Source organism: Oryctolagus cuniculus, chromosome 13, assembly GCF_051225735.1.
Source record: "Oryctolagus cuniculus isolate XC-2025 breed Fujian yellow rabbit chromosome 13, ASM5122573v1, whole genome shotgun sequence".
Taxonomy (NCBI): Eukaryota; Metazoa; Chordata; class Mammalia; order Lagomorpha; family Leporidae; genus Oryctolagus; species Oryctolagus cuniculus.
In genome coordinates this window covers 56,936,689-56,958,429 of record NC_142879.1, presented here as the reverse complement: position 1 = coordinate 56,958,429, position 21,741 = coordinate 56,936,689, and the positions used below count along the sequence as shown (strand labels likewise).

The window sequence follows — 21,741 nt, the reverse complement described above, 5'->3', positions numbered from 1 at the left end:
ACCTGTGTGGGAGACCCAGAAGAAACTCCTGGCTCCTGACTTCAGATCTGCCTAGTTCCGGCCATCGAGGCCATCTGGGGAGTGGGCCAGAGGATGGAAGATCTCTCTCTTTCTCTGTCTCTGCCTCTCTGTAACTCTACATTTCAAATAAATAAATAAATCTTTAAAAAAAAAAACACACACAAACATGGAAGAAAAATTGGCTGGTGAAGAATAAAGGATGGGCTGGCTCCGCAGCTCACTAGGCTAATTCTCCACCTGTGGTGCCAGCACCCTGGGTTCTAGTCCCAGTTGGGGCACCAGATTCTGTCCCGGTTGGTCTTCTTCCAGTCCAGCTCTCTGCTATGGCCTGGGAGGGCAGTGGAGGATGGCCCAAGTCGTTGGGCCCTGCACCCGCTTGGGAGACCAGGAGGAAGCACCTGGCTCCTGGCTTCGGATCAGCACAGTGCGTCGACCGTAGCAGCCATTTGGGGGGTGAACCAACGGAAGGAAGACCTTTCTCTCTGTCTCTCTCTCTCTGTCTAACTCTGTCTGTCAAAAAAAAAAAAAAAAAGAATAAAGGATGTATGTGAGTAAAGCACCCTTACAAAAATCTCTGTAAGTGTGTTCAATAAATATCTATTAATAGGGGAAAAGTTTTGATTATTGAATGCAAAAATCTCCTGTATTAATACTACCTATGAAATGCATGGAATGAGTTCTTTTTATATTAGTGTACAAACAAAAAGTTTAACAAATAATCATATTTCAGGAAAGCAGGTATTATCCACTTCCTATATAAGATAAGTGGTTTTCAGAAAATTTTCTAGGGTTGGAAAGCTTCAAGGCCCTTGATAAAATGGCAAATGTCAATTTACTTCTAACCTGAAGGATATTTTTCTGCTTTTTTCCCCTAAACTTAAAGCTAATTTAGGCTCTTTTAAATGGTTTTGAATTTAGATCATTTATTAAAGGTAACATACTGTAAAAGAGATAGAAAATGTGAAAAGGAAAAATTGATTTATCTGGATAACTTAGCAATAGTCTCCTAGAACAATTCTGTATGTCAGAGCTAAATTTTCTCCCTATAGTCCTACAATTAAGGCCTTTTTCCTCTTACCGTGATTAATTACTTATCAATCTTAATCAGAGTTATTTAAGGTGTAGTTCCCAGATGAGTAGCACAGCATCACCTGGAGCTTATTAGAAACACAGATTTTATCCACTCACTCCAAGCCTTCTGAATCAGAAACTCTGCAGAGGAGGTGGGATGCTTTGGAATCTGGCATTCAGTGTTTTAACAAACCTGTCATATAATTTTGTAGCTTTCATTACATAACTTATAAACATTTCATTGCATCACTAATAGCTTTCATTACATAACTTATTTTAATGGTAATAAGTTTAATAATTGAATGAAATTCACTCTGCTCCTTTCTAATTGCAATGCATCCATATTAACCTGACACAACGATTGAAAATAATACTTACAAACTAATGAAAATTATAGTTCTATATAATTCCTATCAATTTGCTTGAAAAAGATTCTTAAAACAAAGTTTGACAAAACACTGCAGCAAAACTGATACGGGCATTTCTCTTTTTTGTGTTGTTTTGTTTTGTTTTGTTTTCAATTTTAGCTCCCACATACAAGAGACAACAGGCAGTATTTCTCTTTCTGTGTCTGGCTTACTTCACTCAACATGATGTCCTCCAGTTTCAACCATTTACTGCAAATGATAGAATTTCATTCATTTTAATAGCTGAATAATAATTCCTCTCTCTCTCTCTCTCTCTTCTCTCTCTCTCTTTCTCCCCCCCCCCCCACACATACACACCACATTTTCCTTGTATATTCTTCTGATGATGGATGCCTTGGTTGATTTCATATTTTGACTATTGTGAACAGTTCTGCTGTAAACATGATATTTTTCCTTTTATTTGTTGAACACTTTATTTAGTAGATCTATTAAGCTTTTGACCATAATACAAATTAAAAGTTATCTCAAAATTAATAAAATATTAAGTTGAAAAGATAAAAATATAAAAATGAAAGAATTAGCAACATCCAAAATCTTACCTTTTTCAAAGCATTGTATAAAAGGAAATGCTTTGTATTATTCTATATAAAGTTTTCACATCAAATAAATTCATTGTTTAGTAGAATTTGTTATAAATTTCTCTTTTATTTTTTGAAAAGTTAAGGCCATGATAAAATATGAGTGAAAATTTAATATGCTCTATAAGGCAGATTAATGTTCTGAATGCCCCATTAAAGTGTTCTGCTTCAGCATATTTACCTGGACTTAAATTTATTCATTCTCAACAAATATTTATTATGAACCTACCAAGTACTAGGTGTTATATATACAAACATATGATCCCACTTTTCTTGGAAATTACATTCTACTGAATTTACACATAATATGTAAGTAGATGATATAAAATATATTTTCAGATAGCTGAAAGTTCTATGAAGAACACTAAGCAAGATGAAGAAAGAATAAATGATTTGGACATAGACGTTATTAGACTGACAGGTTAGGAACAGCTCTCTAAGGACAGGTCTATAAAATGAGACCTGAATAAAAAGAAGAGATGATATCTAGATTGATGGGAATGCACTGGAGTAGAGACAATTAACCATGCTCTTAGAAAAGGAATGCCCATGTGGCTAGAGCTTACTGGTCGAAGGGGGACAATATTGAGAAACAGGACTGAAGTAGCTGGGGACCAGAATCAAGTAAGGCCTTAAGAACTCTGATATATCTTTTGGACTTCATGATTTGTTTAGTGAGAGGCTAACATAGGGTAGATATGTGATATATCTATTTTTATGTATCAAAATTTAGAGCTAGTGTTGTTCTGTAGAGAAAGGAAGGTATGGTGTGTTGATGAGAATGTAAGTGGAAGACCGTTTAGGAGGCTACTGGGATAACCAAGATGAGAAATAATGATGGTTTGGGCTAGGCTAGAATAGTGGTGGAGAAGATAAGTTAATGACAGGATGACATGCTTTAGACATTAAGACAATGTGATGTATATTCCACTAGATGTAAATGTGAGGAAAAGTTTTTGAAGGGACCGGTGTTGTGGCATAGTGGGCTAAGCCTCTACCTGTGGTACCGGCATCCCATATTGGCGCTGGTTTAAGTCCTGGCTGCTCCTCTTCTGACCTAGCTCTCTGCTTGCCATGGCCTGGGAAAAGCAGTAAAAGATGGCCCAAGTGCTTAAACCCCTGTAGTCATGTGAGAGACCTGGAAGAAGCTCCTGGCTCCTGGCTTTGGATCAGCTCAGCTCCAGCCATTGCAGCCATTTGGGGAGTGAACGAGCAGATGGAATACTTTTCTCTCTGTCTCTCCCTCTGTCTGTAACTCTATCTCTCAAATAAATAAATAAAATCTTTTTTTAAAAAGTTTTTAAATAAAGACTAGAGGAAGAGGAGAGAGCAAAAAAAGAGAAAGAGAATCCAACAAAGAATGAGAAGAAACATCTAGAGTTAGGAGACAAATCATGAGGGACCGATGCCTCATAAACCAAGAGAAGAAAGTGCTTCTGTGAAGGAGTAGTCAACTCTTTGGAATGCTATCAAGGTCAAGCAGGATATTTGACAAAACTGGCCTACGGGTTTGGCAATTTGGAGGTCATTGTTGTTGAATTTAACAAGCCTACTCTCTGTGGAGATGTTTAGAAAAGAAGCTACATTCTATACATATGAGGAAAGAAAGTATGAACAGTAAACACAAACAACATGTTTTGGAAATGTTGCTGTTCATGCACACCTAGGAACAGGATGGTAGCTGGAATACAGAGGTGAGCAGATAGTGAGGGTAAGGAAGAGTTCTGGATAATTTCTGTGCAATTGTGGTGCAGCTGTGTTCTTTTCCTGCAGGGAAACAACCAAAAATGGTTCCAGTGAATGCCATAAATCTTCAACACATATCATGCACTTAAAAGTCTAAACAAGAGAACAACTTCCACCATTCCTGACTTAGATTTATTCCATGGATCTATTAGTACAATTATTTTTGCCTCATTTTATTTCTCCATAGTTTACAATATTGCTCTTCATTACTCCTCCCACCCCCTTTAATCAGTTCAATATACATTAGAATTAGATAATATCTTGGAAGTGCTTTAAGTCTCTTGGAGGTACTCTTTATCAGCAAGGCTTTTATTATTTTTCTTCGTTTACTCATTTCCTTTCTCTCTCTGGGAGGGCACTTTAGAGATTACATGAGGTTGGGATTTATGAGTTAAACAACACAAATTCTTAACACAACTACCAGCACTTAAAGAAAAAGGGATAGGGGTCATTGCTAAATATTGTAAATTTTGGGACTAACAGTTTGGTTTTGTGGGTTTTCTTCCTGAGGCTGTGTTCCAGAGAGGGCAATAAAGGGTAAAACTCATTAGTGCATCATTATCTTTTGTCTGAAGGAAACAATGTGTGGTTTCTAGGCAGCCCACTTGGTGTTTGCATTGGTCCTGGAAGTATTTCAAACCAACTATAGTGTTTGAACAATTCCCCCTCTTGTACATGAAAAGGACCACCACTAAACCACAAAGTTGATGCTAAATTACTAGGTGATGACTCTTCTGGCTCCTAAAGGTTTCTAGATCTCAGTCATTGAAATCATGGATCTTTCTTCTAATGAGAAAGATCTAAGCCCTTATGGTAGACCTCCCATGTAGTCCGCCCTCAACATGCCCTCAGTATGCTCCACAGACTTCTGAGAAGTTTGGTTCAGGATCAAGGTCATTTAGTTCCCCCCAACGCTGATTCGTCTTAATAGCAATTCTTTAGAAACTATAAAATATTCCCAGTTCAAATCTGCAAATTCACATTTATGAGAAACTATATAATCAATTCATCAATTTGATCATGAAAACCAAGTCTGTTTTTTTCTTTATCAGAATGAAGCATTAAATGGATATTGGTGATTTGATTTGTATGTTCCTTAAGCTTACTTACCTTCTTGCTAGGATTCATTAGACTCTTGTGGAGGAGTGATATCAGAGGAATTATGAGGAAATCTTAAAAACACAGTTGGAGTCATCTGGGAAGGAAATTCCTTTCATAGGGACTTCCAGTCAATATAACACCATATACTGTGTCCCACTTAAACAGTTTATTTGATTTACCTCTTCTTGCACTGCAATCTCTTATCTAAATTTAAACAACAATAAAAACAATTACCTATCTCCTGATTTATATCAGTTCCCAACAGATGTGAAAGTTTCTAGAGTTTAATGTTGGAGACCCAGAGGACTATAGGTATTAGAGGAGTCAGAATATAGTAACTGAGCCTCAAATCTGAACCTCTTATTACTAACTTCAAATGCCTAAAGGATCCAGAAATGGAGCAGTATGAGAAGATGACAACCAACTGATGTAAGTTGAGTCTGGGCACTAGAGATTAACAGCCTGAACTTCAACTCTGGCTTCAACTTACCACTAGTGAAAATTTTAGCAAGTTTTGAAAATCTCCTTGTGTCACAGTTTTCTCATCTACAAGAGGGAAAGGACTCCTACCTGCTCATAGTGTTGTGATGGAGAGCAAGTAATTCAATACATATTAAGCTTCTAGAATAAGTAGATTTCTCAACAAATATTGCTCCAAGAAATAAATTCCCATTTTCCAGACAGAAAAAATGAGCTTCTACCATTATTAAGAGCTATAATTCAGGGGCCAGCGCTGTGGCGCAGAGGGTTAACACCTAGCCTGAAGCGCAAGCATTCCATATAGGTGCTGGTTCTAGTCCCGGCTGCTCCACTTCCAATCCAGCTCTCTGCTATGGCCTGGGAAAGCAGTAGAAGATGGCCCAAGCCCTTGGGCCCTTGCAGCCACGTGGGAGATTCAGAAGAAGCTCCTGGCTCCTGGCTTTGGATCAGTCCAGCTCTGGCCATTGCGGCCAACTGGGGAGTGAACCAACAGATGCAGATGGAAGGACTCTCTCTCTCTCTCTCTATCTCTCTCTCTCTCTGACTCCCCTCTTTGTGTAACTCTGACTTTCAAATAAATAAATACACCATTAAAAAACAAAGTTATAATTCAATCTTGCATCCTTCTCACAAAAAGTGTCATGCTGTTCCCAAACATAGTGCAATGATTTCCCTTTGTCTTTTTTTATATTTGACAATGTTCCTTTATAATCATAATACTTTACATCTAAGTAAATTTACAAATTGAAACAATCTATTGTGTCATCTTGAAATTCTTGGAAAATTTGATACAGAAATTTTCAAATTTTTGTTTTTTACTGGGTCCCACAAGCTATGGAGGTGGTCCTACATTCAGTCTTATTTATTTTTAAACTTTATCTGACAAACACACAAAAAAAACCACACTTCCTTTCCTCTGAATGGAATTTTAGTAGTGATGCTGTGAGAAACCATAGCATGGTTTCATACTCCTTATTGAGTTTAAGATAATACATGGCATACTATTTTAGGAAAATGAACAATAAAATTATTTTAAATATCTTACACATGCCAACTTAAGAGTTTACAATATGTTTAAAGCAGTGGCCGCCAAATTTTGTTCATTGTCCTGGCATGTGTGAGCATGGATACAGATAAAAAAACACAAATCTCTCTTGGGGCTAAATGCTTGAGACTGTTCATACATGAAGGCAAAGAATTCAGGGGACGGGGCCAGCGTTGTGGTGTAGTAGATAGAGCCGTAGTCTGCAGTGCCAGCATCCCATATGGGTGCCGGTTCTAGTTCCAGCTGCTCCACTTCCAATCCAGCTCTCTGCTATGGCCTGGGAAAGCAGTAGAAGATCCAAGTCCTTGGGCCCCTGCAACCACATGGGAGACCTGGGAGAAACTCCTGGCTCCTGGCTTCGGATCGGCCCAGCTCTGGCCATTTCGGCCAACTGGGGAGTGAACCAGCGGATGGAAGACCTCTCTCTCTGCCTCTCCTTCTCTCTCTGTGTAACTCTGACTTTCAAATAAAAAAAAAAAAAAATTCAGGGGCTTGTCTGCGTAACCCCATCTTGGCCAACTTGAATTTCTGAGAGGATTATATCAGCATGTGTATAATCCACAGGTGCACTGGTTCACCCTCCAACGGCCGCCGCGGCCAGCGGACTGCGGCCGGCGCACTGCGCTGATCCGATGGCAGGAGCCAGGTGCTTCTCCTGGTCTCCCATGGGGTGCAGGGCCCAAGCACTTGGGCCATCCTCCACTGCACTCCCGGGCCACAGCAGAGAGCTGGACTGGAAGAGGAGCAACTGGGACAGAATCCAGCGCCCCAACCAGGACTAGAACCGGTGTGCCAGCGCCGCAGGCGGAGGATTAGCCTAGTGAGCCACGGCGCCAGCCCCTCAACTTTTAGAAAAGAAAATTATGAATTTGTTGCAAATAATAAAACTTTCAGAACACATTACAGCTAGGAACCTACTACACAAACCCATGGCATAATCCCCCAGATTTCAAATCCCACATAGTATCAATTAAAGTCTCCAGGGATGTTGAGATAGTGAAAGCAGTACCATGGGGAACAGCAGGCTTTGTCATCAATGTGATTTCTATCCACATATGTCCTGCAAATCATGAATGTTAAACTCTTTTCATGTAAGCCAAAAAGCCAGTTTTCATATACGTAAGGGTGTGAATTCCTCACAATTAATTTAGGTTGTCATTGATCTCTTGTGTCCTGCAATGGATTACATATATTCTTGGCAGGGCAAAGGAATGGAGAGATGCTGGTGTAGACTCAGAATGTGAGTTTTGAAATATTATCACCTATCAGATTCTACTACAGGTTGGAAAGACAGGGCCTTTTAAGTCATTTGTAAAAGTCTTAATCAATGACTTTGCTGTCTACATGTACTTTCTTTTTCTTTAAAGGATGGCCAAAGATTTTTAAAGAAAAACAAATAACCTTGCTTTATATTATGTGAAGAGAAATTTGATTTCTCCTTTGTTATTTAGTTAACTAATAACTCTTCTCATGGCTAAAGATCAGAGTTGACAACTGAAGACTAAGAGTTTCTGCATTTGCTGTCCAGATGCATTCATAAAAAGGTAAATATTTGAAAATCATGTTGTGATAAAAGAATTATATATCATTCAGGAGCTTTCATCTCATACTAGGAATCACCCTTTTCCAGGCAATGCATCTGACTCTGTTCTTTTGCTCCAAAGAGATTTTGGATTAAACTATGTACGTGGTTTGGCACTACTAAACACCATTAACTGGAAAACAAAAACTCTCAAAATATATATTGTCTTTACAAATGACAACATGTTTTTATTCCTTGATTAATTTAATTTTTGACATAAGGTCGCTTAATTCCAAAGACAGGTGTTTTTTTCAGTTTTCAGTATGCATTAAATTATAATTGTTGATGGTGTACTCTTAAAAAATATTCCTGAATTCTGTAGAGGAAGCTATCAACCTCAACAGACAAGAGAGAGCTCAGAATGTATTCTTCTTGAAACATACTTAAGAATCACTCTCAGGTTTTCTAAATGTATGCTAAACACATGAGGGGGTTTTCAGAAAGTTTGTAGAAAATGCATATTTGAAAAATTATGAGCAAATTTTGAGCATGTTTTGCTCAATGAACTTATCTTTTATTTTCCATGAACTTTTTCATGTCCCCTCTAAAATAAAGGTCGGTGATGTGTATGGGTCCATTTGCTAACAAGCTGATTGTGATATAATTTTTGTCCCTGTCCGTGACAATAGCTCCTTTCTGGTTCCACTGTTTGGATTAATTCTGCTACTACAACATTCCTCTCGCTTCATTTTTTCCTTTTCTCATTCCTTTCTTCTCTTTCTTTGTTGCCTTCTTTTCCTCCCAAAGATTTATTTATTTATTTGAAAGGCAGAGTTACACAGAGACAGAGAGAGAGAGACAGAAAGAGAGAGACAGAGAGAGAGAGAGACAGAGAGAGAATCTTCCATCTGCTAGAACATTCCCCAAATGGCCACACAGCCAGAGATGGGCTAGGCTGAAGCCAGGAACCAGAAGTTTCTTCTGGGTCTCCCATGTGAGTACAGGGGCCCAAATGCTGGGGCCATCCTCTGCTCTTTCCCAGAAACATTAACAGGGAGTGCCCACATAGGTTGCTGCCATCTAAGGCATTGGCTTTACCCTCCATGCCACAGCATCAGCCCCTCTTTGTTGCCTTCTTTATTTTGTCATGCTTCTTATCTGTCCTGGTAACAAGACTTAGCTTTTATTATCACTATTTTCCAAAAATAAAAGTGTGTTACTCCCATTTATAGTTCTACCAGTAATATTGAGTTTCTATATTTATTATAGACCCTTAGTCAAATATATTTCAGTACATATGAAAGTCACTTAACACTTATTTTTTTAAATATAGAACAATATTTTGAGCAATAAAGATTAAATATTCTTTCTTCATCCTTTTACCTCTCATAGTTTTTCATTATTGTTTATTTGATATACAGGGAGCAGAAAATACAGTTTCTTGATAATAGAATAAACTTATTTCAATTTTTCACAAAAGGAACTTAAAAAATAAAAAGGCTTAACAATGCTGTACAAGAGGTCACTGACTGAAGCCAGCCTTATGGCCTAATGGGTTAAGCTGCCACCTGTAATGCCAGCATCCCATATGAGCACTGTTTGTGTCCTGGATGCTCATCTTCTGATCTGTCTCTCTGCTAATGCCCTTGGAAGGCAGTGGAAGATGGCCCAAGTGCTTAGGCCCCTGCATCCGTGTGGGAGACCCAGAAGAAGCTCCTGGCTCCTGGCTTTGGCTGGTTCAGCCCTGGTTATAGTGGCCATTTGGAGAGTGAACCAGTGGATGGAAGACCTCTCTCTGTCTCTCTGTCTCTTTCTCTCTGTATCTCTCTCTCTCTCTCTCTGTGTGTGTGTGTGTGTGTGTGTCTCTCTCTCTCTCTCTTTGTATGTGTAACTCTGACTTTCAAATAAATAAAGTCAGTAGATAAATGACATCTCTCTCTGTTTCGCAACATAACTCTTTCTCTGGTTCACTCTCCAAATGGTCACAACAGCTAGGGTTGGGCCAGGCCAAAGCCAGGAGCCAGAAACTTCACCCAGGTTTCCCACGTGGGTGACAGGGCCCAAGCACTTGAGCCTCTTCCATTGCTTTCCCAGGCACATTTGCAAGGAGCTGTGTCATATGTGGAACAACCAGAACTGAAATGGCATGCATATAGGATGCTGGCATCCCAGGCAGTGGCATCCACTATGCCACAATGCTTGCCCTGATTTTTACATAATTTAAAGATGAAACAGAGGCTGACACTGTGGCATGGTAGGCTAAGCCTCTACCTATGGTGCCAGCATCCCATATGGGCACAAGTTCATTTCCCAGCTGCTCCTCTTCTGATCCACCTCTCTGCTTATGGCCTGGGAAAGCAGGGGAAGATGGCCCAGTGCTTGGGCCCCTGCACCCACATAGGAGACCTGGAAGAAGCTCCTGACTCCTGGCTTCAGGTCAGTCCATATTCAGCTGTTGGAGGCCATTTGAGAAGAGAACCAGTGGATGGAAGACCTTTCTCTCTATATTTTCCCTCTCTCTGTCTTAAAAACAAACAAAAGGTGCAAATGAATCAGAAAAAGTACCCAAAGAAAGCACAATGGTAAGTGTTGGGTGCTAATGACACCTGTGAGAATCTTAGCTTTCATCAAAGAGAGCTTGCCTGGCACTCCCCTATTGTGCTGAAAATGGCTAACTCACTACCTGCAGCACCACCAGTGTTTAATACACACAGGTATTCACATACTCCTGTTTTTGTTTTTTTTTTTTGTGATTGACTTTTTTGATATAATTTTAAACCCAAAATAACAGTTGAAATTTCAAAGAAAATTCTGAAATGATCAAGATATGGAGAGAGAGCTCATCCTAAAATCAGAGTAGATCTGGTGGACAGACTCTTGAAATTCCCTCACCAAGAAACCCACATGTATATACTCTGGACAATATCCTACCTTGATCACAATTGACTTGTCTTCCAGCACACTCAAGGCTCTACTGAACTCTTTACTTGGTAATTAAGAGGTTGGATAGATATGTAATGGTAAATACAATTTTTCCATCTTTCTGCCAATAACTAGTGGTGATATGGACAAGCCAATAATGACAGTTTATAGTACATCAATGAAATGATTCTAGAGAAATCTTTAGAGGTCTTTAGAGAAAGTCACCATTGTCAGGAGTTCTAATCAAAAGGCACCTTTACCCTATCAGTTCTTTTTACAGGAATATCTGCCCTTGCCAGGAGAAAACATTGACTTACACATTTGTAACTTCTAGTCATTGAGGTTACAATTTTCTCTGGTGTTTGCTAAGACCAAAGTCTGCATGGTCAGATACAATACATTGCAACTTCATACTACTATTTATTCTACCATTTGGAGAACATTTCCAGGACAGAAAAACGTTATCTATGTTGGAACAATCAATACATATGTCCTTGAGCTTTTCCAGAGAACAAGGTGCCACAAACAATGAGACAAAATAAAATAAAATAAAAGATTTTTTTTCTTTTCTTTCCCTGAAAGCCTCACTCCTTTTTAAAAGATCAACTATTACTCTTTAAAAGAAAGACAGTGCTATTTATTTTTTTAATCACTAGCACATGCATATAATTCAGCAATTACAAAATGGCATACAGTGAAAAATTTCTCTCCACCCTGAATCATTCACCTAAAAGGTTTGTCATTGATGAGTTTCTGATCATCATTCTAAAGTAGTGTTTCTCAACGCCAGCTCTGTTGACATTTTGGGCTGGATGAATCTGTGCAGTGGGGGGCTGTCCTATATATTCCTGAATGACAATGTTCATGACCTCTACACAATAGATAACAGTAGCAGTCCTGTTCCACCTCTCTAGAGGGGACACCAGAAATTTTACCCAGGTATTCCCAAGTGTCCCCTGTTGGCACTTCTAATAATGTATCTTTTTTTTTTTTTTTTTTGACAGGCAGAGTGGACAGTGAGAGAGAGAGACAGAGAGAAAGGTCTTCCTTTTCAGTTGGTTCACCCACCAATGGCCGCTGCGGCCGGCGCACTGCGGCCAGCACACCACGCTGATTCGAAGCCAGGAGCCAGGTGCTTCTCCTGGTCTCCCATGGGGTGCAGGGCCCAAGCACTTGGGCCATCCTCCACTGCTCTCCCGGGCCACAGCAGAGAGCTGGACTGGAAGAGGAGCAACCGGGACAGAATCCGGCGCCCCGACCGGGACTAGAATCCCGGGGTCTCGGCGCCACGGGCGGAGGGTTAGCCTGTGGAGCCATGGCACCGGCCAACACTTATAACAATATATCTAAAAGACACTATAAATGTATACGGAGCATGTTTTCACTGTTTGGGAAGCTGCATAGTCACTTGTTAAATGTACTGTACAAATTTATTTTTTGCTTTACCTTCCTGATGACTCTTTGAATTTTTTTTTAAAAATTACATGCAAGATTATAATGAAAAATCTTACACATAGGTCACTGAAATATTTATAACTTCTACTTTAACATAAATTTCTAGGAGAAAAATCGCTAGATCAAGGGCTATGTGTATTTGTAACTTTGATAGGTATTGCTAAACAACTCTCTTTACAGCTATATCAATTTATATCCTCAAGAACAACATATTCCTTCCAACATTCTGTGTTAATAACATTTGGATTTTCACCAATCTATCATGCAAAATGTGTCTCAGAATTTATTTAATTTTCATCCCCACACTAAAAGGTTAACTTTTCATTTAAGATCTATTTCTACCCTCAACTCATTTTAATGGATTTTGAAGGCATTTACATGTTATGCTCTGTATCTATGACACATATTGCATTTTTTTTTTAAAAAAATACAGTTTGCAGCTGGCATTGTGGCGTAGCGGGTAAAGCCGCCACCCCCAGTGCCAGCATCCCATATGGGTGCCAGTTTGAATCGCAACTCCTTCACTTTCCATCCATCTCTCTGCTATGGCCTGGGAAAGCAGTAGAAGATGGCCCAAGTGCTTGGGTCCCTGCATCCACATGGGAGACCCAGAAGAAGCTCCTAGCTCCTGGCTTTGCATCGGCGCAGCTCCAGCTGTTGCAGCCAATTGTGGAGTGAACCAGCAAATGGAAGACCTCTCTCTCTCTCTCTTTCTCTCTCTCTCTCTCTCTCTCTCTCTCTCTGTATGTGTGTGTGTGTGTGTGTAACTCTAACTTTCAAATAAATAAATTCTTTTTAAAAATACAGTTTATTGTCTTTTTATTTGCTTAAAGTCAGAATAGAAAGGTCAGAAAGACCATAGTATACACATGGGAATTTAAGAAGTGATTGTGGTGGCATTCTGAATAAATGAAGAATTACACAATAAATGGTGTTGGGACAACTGAACGCTCATCTAAATAGAGTTGACTCAATGGCTCACATTTCGCCAGTGTAAATTTTCCATGAACCTGAGATTTAACTGAAAGGAAGTACATCAGGATAAGCCATAGAGGAAATATTTTTTAAACCATCTGGTTGTGAAGAAGGTTTTCCCAAGCATGACACAAAACAAAAAAGCCATTCCTGATTAAAATATGTTTACTTTTTGATGACCTTTGCTTCGCACCCTTTTTTCCATCATGATTTTCTGAACTAACTCCAAGGCAAGAACAGACATATCAGCAAGCCTCAGCCTCCATAGCACGAGCCCAACATGACCTCATGATAATAACGTTGAAGCAATGGGATTTAAAAGCTAGATCAGGAACAGCTCAGGGTTGTGGAAAGCCTATGAGCTTTGGGGTCATGCAGGCCTGCTTTTCACAGAGTGTGCCATCTACCAAGAGACTCTGTGACCTTGGGAAGCTCACATAGTCAGTCTCAGTCTCAGTTTTATCCATTTTCTCTGGAATATTAGCTGAATTAGGCATGATAAACATTTGAAACACCTGCTGGGCATAGACACTGAATAGCTACTACTCACTCCTCCATACTCTTTTTCTCTTTAGCAATAAATTATGTTTAAACTTCTGTTTCCCAAGTACACACCACCAAACAGGAAATGCCAAAAATCTCTTAGCCGCACCCCGGTACTGAGTTTCCATTTAGGAACTGTGTTGCATGTAAGTCTATAGTTCCTTTCTTGTCTTCTCTCTGGAGTCCCTTCTTTGATAGATGAGCAGCAGGCACCAAGGGTGGTTCTCAAGGCTCTCCTAGCTCTTAGCCATGAGAGACTAAAATGCAGAGATGAGCAGGGTTCCGTGTCTACAACCTGTAACTCTTCTGTTGGCTTCCTATTGCTGCCATAGCAAATTATCACAAAGTTAGTGGTTTATGACAATGCAAATTGTGGCAAGCATGTGGTATGGCAGGTAAAGCCACTACCTGCAAATCCAGCATCCCATATGGGCACCAGTTCATGTCCCAGCTGCTCTGCTTCCTATCCAGCTCCCTGCTGGATGGCATAGTAATGCAGAAGAGAATGGCCAAGGTGGTTGGGCCTCTGCTGCCCATGTGCAAGACCTAGTTGAAGCTCCTGGCTCAGCACTGGCCATTGTGTCCACCTAGGGAGTGAACCAGCAGGTGGAAGATCTCTTTGTCTCTCTATCTCTCCCTCTCACTGTAACTCTGCCTTTCAAAAAAAAAAAAAGCAAATTTATTAATGCATAGTTCTGTAGGTTCAAAGTCTGCCATGGGTTTAACAGGGCTAAAACAAGTTGTCCACAAGGTATGTTCCTTCCTGGAGTTCTAGAGAGAATCCATTTCTTTGCTTTTTCCAGTTCCTAGAGGTTGCCTGCATTCATTAGTTCACGGTTGCTTTTTCTCCATTTTCAAATCCAGGAATGTTGCATTACCCTAGTCATCCTCTAGCACGTATGTTTCCCTCTGAATACAGTCAAGAAAGGTTCTCTTCCTGTAAGTGCTCATGTGTTTATATTGGGCCCACCTGGATAATCCAAGATAATCTCCCCATCTCAAGGTCCTTGACTTAACCACAACTGCAAAGTCTCTATTGCCATGTAAGGTAACATATTCACAGGTTCTGGGGATTAGGATGTGGGTATCTTTGAAGGAGGACGTTGCTTTTTCTCTAACACCTCTCTAACATGATTCTGGGAACTCAAGTGGTTGGCAATTCATCCTGAGACTTTAAGAGTAATATTTTCTAATCACATCATGACAATAGAATTGGATGGGTTGTTGCGATGATTATTTTGTCAAAACTAAGGCCTTTCTTACATATAGCAAACCAGCTTACCAAGCTGGTTTTGCAGAAATCAAAGCAACTCTATCTCCACTTTGCCTTTATCACTAATCCAGCGAGCATTTAAAGCTGTGTTCTCTCTGGCTCACTGGGCCATCCAAGTGAAGCAGGCCAAAGGGCCCTCAGTGCAGCTGCTAGCCTTGGTGCCATGGTTTGGATCAGGTTACTCCTGCTTTCTTCTCTAACTTGAATCCCTCCCAAGAAGGACTTTGATTTAAATATTCTATTACTGATCCAGCAGGCACTCTCTGACCCCTGCCTGTCTTTGAGGCAATTCCAAATCTCTGTGCTTAGGTGGACGTGCCTTCAAGAGCATCTCCTAGACAGATGCATATTGTTCTTTCACTGCTCCCCCCACAAGTCTGTGCTCTGCTCAAAGTCCTTCAATATGTGTACTCAGCAATAAGAGGGGTGCAAGTGCTGCCAGGTTAAAAATTGTGTTTCTAGACTACTTTTCTAGGCTTATGAAGAGATGGCGTAAGTGCACTGGTTGGAAAGAAACTTGAGACTCTACGATGGGGTCAGTTATCTTGTTACCTTTTAACCCTATGAGCTATGTTCCACTAGCTAAGCAATACTTACCACCAGCAACGTTCAAAGCCCAGACTAACGATATGGTTGAGAATTAAAGAGGAGAAATAGAAAGAACTGATAAACAGGAAAGAAGAATTAAGTCCATTTTGGGATGGAGATACATCTTCAATGTCAATCATTTTTATCTATGGCATGTTGGTTAACCCTGTTTTAAGTCTGGTGGCATTTTTTCCCACTTATCTCAGTAGCCCAGATGTGAAATTCTATTAAAGAAAAGGAAATAAAATATTGAAAGGTTTGACAAGATGCACAACTATTTATTATCATATAACTCAATTTATAACTTCTGACCATTCACAAATCTCATTGGAGGATCTTAAAAATAATGCTGCATAATAGGCAAATTTTATATCACTAAAACAGGTTAGCACTAATTTTAGTGTCTTTGCTTTTAAACTAACTTCTTAAGATGTATTCAAATTTTACAAACATAGAAACATTTTATAATTCCATTCTTATTGATAGTAGAAAATATTTTAGACTTTTGTTCTGGTGTGTTTATAAGAGGTCTAAGAATAAGAAGAGCAAGGAGTCAGGTAAAGAGGAGGAGAAAGGGAATGAATTCAGCCAAAACTAATGGTCATTTATCTAACATCTAACATACATCTGAAATAGAATGCTCATGATCTCTAATCTTTCACTACAGTACACAAACGTGGTATTGTTATCTATACATCACAGATAAGTGCACTCACCATGTGTATATGTATTTGTTTAAAATCACACAACCCTTAGGATGTGGAGAAGAGAAGTCAATTTCAAAGTGCCTGCATTCTGTGTTTTTGTTTCTTCCACTATGTGATATACAGAAAATAAAATCACCATGCCTCATTCTGGTTTCTTAGCACAAAATGAATATGAAATTACAGAAAGGAAAAAAAAGATGATGTGGGAAACCCTGAGAACAATTTCCAGGGATACAGAAAATGTAGGTGAAGAAAATATACCTAAATTTACTAATCCTTGAAGCTATTACTTGGCACTGTGCTAACATTTTTATTTACTTCATCTTATTTAACCCTTACTAGGAAGTATAGTAAGCTTTAATTCCTTTGTTATATTTTGAGGACACAGAGGCTCTTAGAAGTTTTACCTCTATTTAAATAGTTACATGGATATCAAATTTTACTCAGTGGGATAGAATTGCCTTTTAAATAATGAGATTTTGTATGGAACTTTGAAAATGCTGTGGCTGATTTTCTCTATATGAGTATAATGAAGGAGGTGCTCAGTAATATTCGTAACATCAGTACAAATATTAGTACAAATAGATCCTCAATGACCATGCCTCTCACGAACCAGTCACTCTTCACCTGTCTATAATCCCTAATACATGTTTTAAAAATGTTGATCACAAGAAGAAAGTTTTCTCTGAATTGAAAGAGAAATATTTTATGAATAGGATATACTGTTTTCTCTGGATTAAAAGAATCCCAACACTTAACAGCCACAATTATATTAAATTAACTTAATCAATTTATTAAGTGATTAGCTCTGGGCCCCTTCTCATTACATTTGGTGAGTGAGATAAATCTGCACTGGAAAACATACCTCACTGGCTCCCTCACTGTCCAAGTGTTCTGGTTTCTCAGTTCCAGTATTACCAAGGACTTGCCAGGGAAATGATAAACAGCCTGCCTGCTGGGGTTTTATGACTTTCTAGCCTTAGAACAGCCCTTTATATCCAAGTAGAGCTTTGGATTTAGCATGAAGCTCTGCCAAAGCCACATCAAGAATAGTTTAACCTGAATTGTTTTCCATCTCTGTCTCTCCACATCCCTGTGAAAGGACTCTTGGGGCTTTCTTGAAGGGAATATTTGATGAATCCCTATGTTCAGCAGCCAAAGTTGCCCAAAGGTAAAATGTCATCAAAACTATGTGGATTTTGCTTTCTTTATTATGTGACTACTTCTGATGATGACATGAAGCATCTACCCTTCATTCAGTATGTATGTAGGGGTGTTGGGTAAGAAAGATCTGTAGGGCTTTCTGGTAAGGTCAACAAGATAAACAGATGGATTCTTAAGAAGCTGGGGCCCAGTGATGCCATTGCAATTCATTCTGTGCCTTACTGATCAACTCATTTGAAACACTGGCTAGACTTTTCTTTTTCAAAATTGCCTAAGATTATGACTTTTTTATAAAACTTGTTAAACTGGTGATTGCATATTTTCACCAAAGAATTTAGGAAATGAAAACAAGCCATGAAAAGTTGTAACCAGAATCAACATAAAAATATAACAGCTCCTTTAACAAGAGAACCACCCCACATTGTTCTTGTGGCTCTGGGCTAAAGCATCATATCTCTGGGAACTGAGTTTCCAGTAAAACAACACATATGGGCTTTTACCCTCCAGTAAGCTATTATAAATATAAACCTGACATACTTATTATACAATACAGTAAGTCAAGAGATATATAAGAAGAATTTTTGAAAGATCACAAGTAACTTAAATCTGCTCAAAATTCTTTTATACATGAGATTCTAAGATTACCAGCAAGTTCTACAAATATCTCTTGAACGAGTTAGAAAAATGGTAGTGGAATGAGTATTTTAGGTCTGCAAATTTCCTTATGCTCTCTGAGAGTAGATGCTTTGGTATTGCACTTCCCAAGTGATGTCATTATACCTTCAAATTGTCTTTCCCAGGTCATCAGCACAAACTCTAGAACATTGACAGTTGTTACTGGTGCTTGGATAATGATGATTTATTCAACAAGCACACACCCAAGTAGCTCTAATTTTCAATACTTGAGGGCTTTGGAAAGGTCTTTCCTGCTCAAATTTGATAATCATTGGTTCACACACATGCCAAAAAAAAAAAAAAAAGCTTTTCTCAAATTATTCCTATAATTCCTATACACCTAGTTCTCAACATTCCCTTCTAAAATATATGACCTTTTAGTTTAGGGACTAAATTGATTTTAGTAAAAGTATTTCATGTGGCTTCCATGAAAAGAAAGGTATCTTAAAATTGTAGTGCACAAAGCATGCAATTCAAGAGTAGCATTACCCACAGTTTTCAATAATAATTATCATCACTAACCTCTCCATCGTAGGGCAATCTAAAATGAAATCACTCTTTTATAAAATAAAAAGATCAATGGTACATAAGGCAATGCAATGATAAGGCACCAAAAATCCCAGAGATTTTTTTCTACAGTAGTTATCATAAAGGGCCCCATGTCAAATGCTGTCCCTTATGTTTTTTCTTAAAACATAAAGGACAAAAATAGGGCCCCATAGTTTGAAAGAATTGTTCACTTTGTCTAGCAATCAAATGGTTTTGAACAATAATAAAAAGGAAATGAACTGAATGAAAAAGCACAATGCTTTCTAAAGCTAATCTTTGCTATTTTGTAGAAGTTTCAGAACAAAAATAGACAATCCTATAAACTTTGAGATGATGACAGACATCTAGAAGCTTCAGTTACTAAGGATATTATTTTATTCTGTTAAGTCTTCAGATTTGGTGAGAAATAATTGGGATAATTGGATTTATTACCATGAAATAAGGAAACTTCCTTAACTGAAGAAGCTCCTGTTTGAATTCCCACAAGAGGGAGAAATAGTCTGTTATATACTAACTTTCCCCCTTCTGACACAAACTGATATTTTTATGTTATGTTTTATCTGTGGCATCCATCTTCTTTAATAGAGATTTCCTTTCTTTACTCTAACCTGCTGGAGTACTTCAAATAAATTGGTGATATGATTAAGCCTGACTGTCCTGGAAGATCACTTAACAAGGGAAAGCCAACATGGTTAAAGTTAGACAGAAATGGTGAGATTAAATGTGATCAGAGCTGCATGCCAGCCTGGGGAATGTGTCCATCTCAACTTAGAGTTTACAGTCACTGTAATTTTAATCAAATTTGTATGTAATGGTATTTCATAATTTTCCACTGAGTTATTTTGCCTTTATTTGGAAAAGAATAAGCCTCTCAAACAAAGGAAATTAGGAAACAGAATAGTCTAGTTGGTGTGTGGTTATGTGGCAAGGCCACTTCCCCACCCATATTGAGATCTGCCTGCTCCCTGACATAGACTTGCAGCTCTGGGTGCTCTCATTTTCCTTAAAATCTAATCATCACATGGGTTTCTTCAACCCAGGCAACTGGATGGTAGCCACTAATAGATACTTTGGTCCCAGTTTTGGATCGTTAACAACTATCCTCTAACAAGCTCTGTGACTTAAATCTTAATCTTCTTACGCCACTCTTTTCCCTATATAAAAAGTGAGGATTTCAAAGAAGTTATCTGGCCTAGTGGTTAAAATGTCTTTGTCCCATACCAGTGTCCCTGGGTTTGAGTTGTGGCTCTGCTCCTGATTGTACCTTCCTGTCAATGCAGACTCTGGAGGGACCGCTGATGGCTCAAGCAGCTGGGTCTCTGCCACTCATGGGGGAGACCAGGACTAAGTTCCTAGCTCCCAGCTTTGGCCCCTGGCATGGGGTAATTAGAGGTATTTGGGGAGTCAGTGAGCAGATGGAAGAACTCTCATTTTGTCTGTCTGTCTCTCTCTTTGTGTGTGTGTGTGTGTGCTTATCTAATAATAAAAGCAAATAAATCAGTAATCACAGGCTTTTAAAAGAATGAGGGTTTTGAACTATGTGATCTTAACTGTCACTTTTATATCTATAAAAATCTGAGTATTGAATTTAACGATAATTTTCCAAAGTTTAACACAAATTATCCATTGACTTTTTTTTAAGATTTTTATTTATTTATTTGACAGGTAGAGTTGCAGACAGTGAGAGAAAGAGATAGAGAGAAAGGTCTTCCCTCCATTGGTTCACTCCCCAAATGGCCACAATGGCCAGAGTTGCGCTGATCCAAAGCCAGCAGCCAGGAGCTTCTTCCTAGTCTCTCATGTGGGTGTAGGGGCCCAAGCACTTGGGGCATCCTCCACTGCCTTCTCAGGCCACAGCTGAGAGCTGGACTGGAAGAGGAGCAACCGGGACTAGAATCCGGCACCCATGTGGGATGCGGGCGCCGCAGGTGGAGGATTAACCTAGTGTGCCACCGCACCGGCCCCAATCCCATGGACTTTTATTCTTGCAGTGATTTCTAAATAAAAGACACATCAATTGAAAAGTACAACTTAAAGTAACTTGCTAGAACTAAAGAAAAAATAGTGATAAGTGATATTTACTGAGGGCCAATCTCATTTGTCAAGTTCTGTAATAATCACTTTGTATAAGTTTTGTTCATTGATCTGTGCAATAACCACCTCTGGTAATAATCACCATCATCACCATTATCAATTTTCAGATATGGAAGAAATGCTTGGATAACTTAAGTGAATAGCCAAAGTAGGAGTCAAGCTTAGGATTTTTACTCTTCAAAGTCATGCTCAGAACTTACGCTATTTGCTGCCTTATAGCATTCCACTTTAAAGCATACACCAATATTCTTCAAGTCACTTAACTTTCCTGAATTTAATTCGTATTCATTCATTCAACCAATAGCAATCAAGTGTTTTTACAATAGGTACCACAACTGGTGTTATAATGCAGAGGAAACTATAACAGACACACCATTCAGAAAAAAACTCAGAGTTCGTTCAGGAGCTGGATGAGAAAAGTGACACTTATTATACAATACAGTAAGTACTATGAGAGCTACAGCTCAGCCATGTCCGTGGTATGGAGAAAGGGGATCTCAGAGGAGAGTAGGGTAATAAAAATCAGTTTCTATGAGAATGATGGGGGAATGAATGAATTGGCACTTCAAGAAACAGAAGAAATGAGCTAATTGTGAAAAGTCTGGGAAAGGGAAAGGCATTCTAAGAAAGGAGAACAGGTGAGTTTAGGAGTTCATAAGTGTACTACGTGACCCGAGAATTGAGAGCAGGTCTCCATAGTTGAAACACAAGGTACGTGATAAATACTTGGAGATGAACATGGTAAACAGGAAAGCCTTTGGATCTCATGATAAAGATAATGGAAGTCTTCACTTTTGAAAATCT

At 39.0% G+C, this 21,741-nt stretch overlaps 1 protein-coding gene across 2 annotated transcripts in view; it reads right to left on the bottom strand.

Annotated features, from left to right (window-relative positions):
• Nucleotides 1-21,741, bottom strand: part of GREM2 (gremlin 2, DAN family BMP antagonist) — a 128,033-nt gene that overhangs the window by 27,404 nt on the left and 78,888 nt on the right. The gene's annotated exons all lie outside the window — the stretch shown is intronic.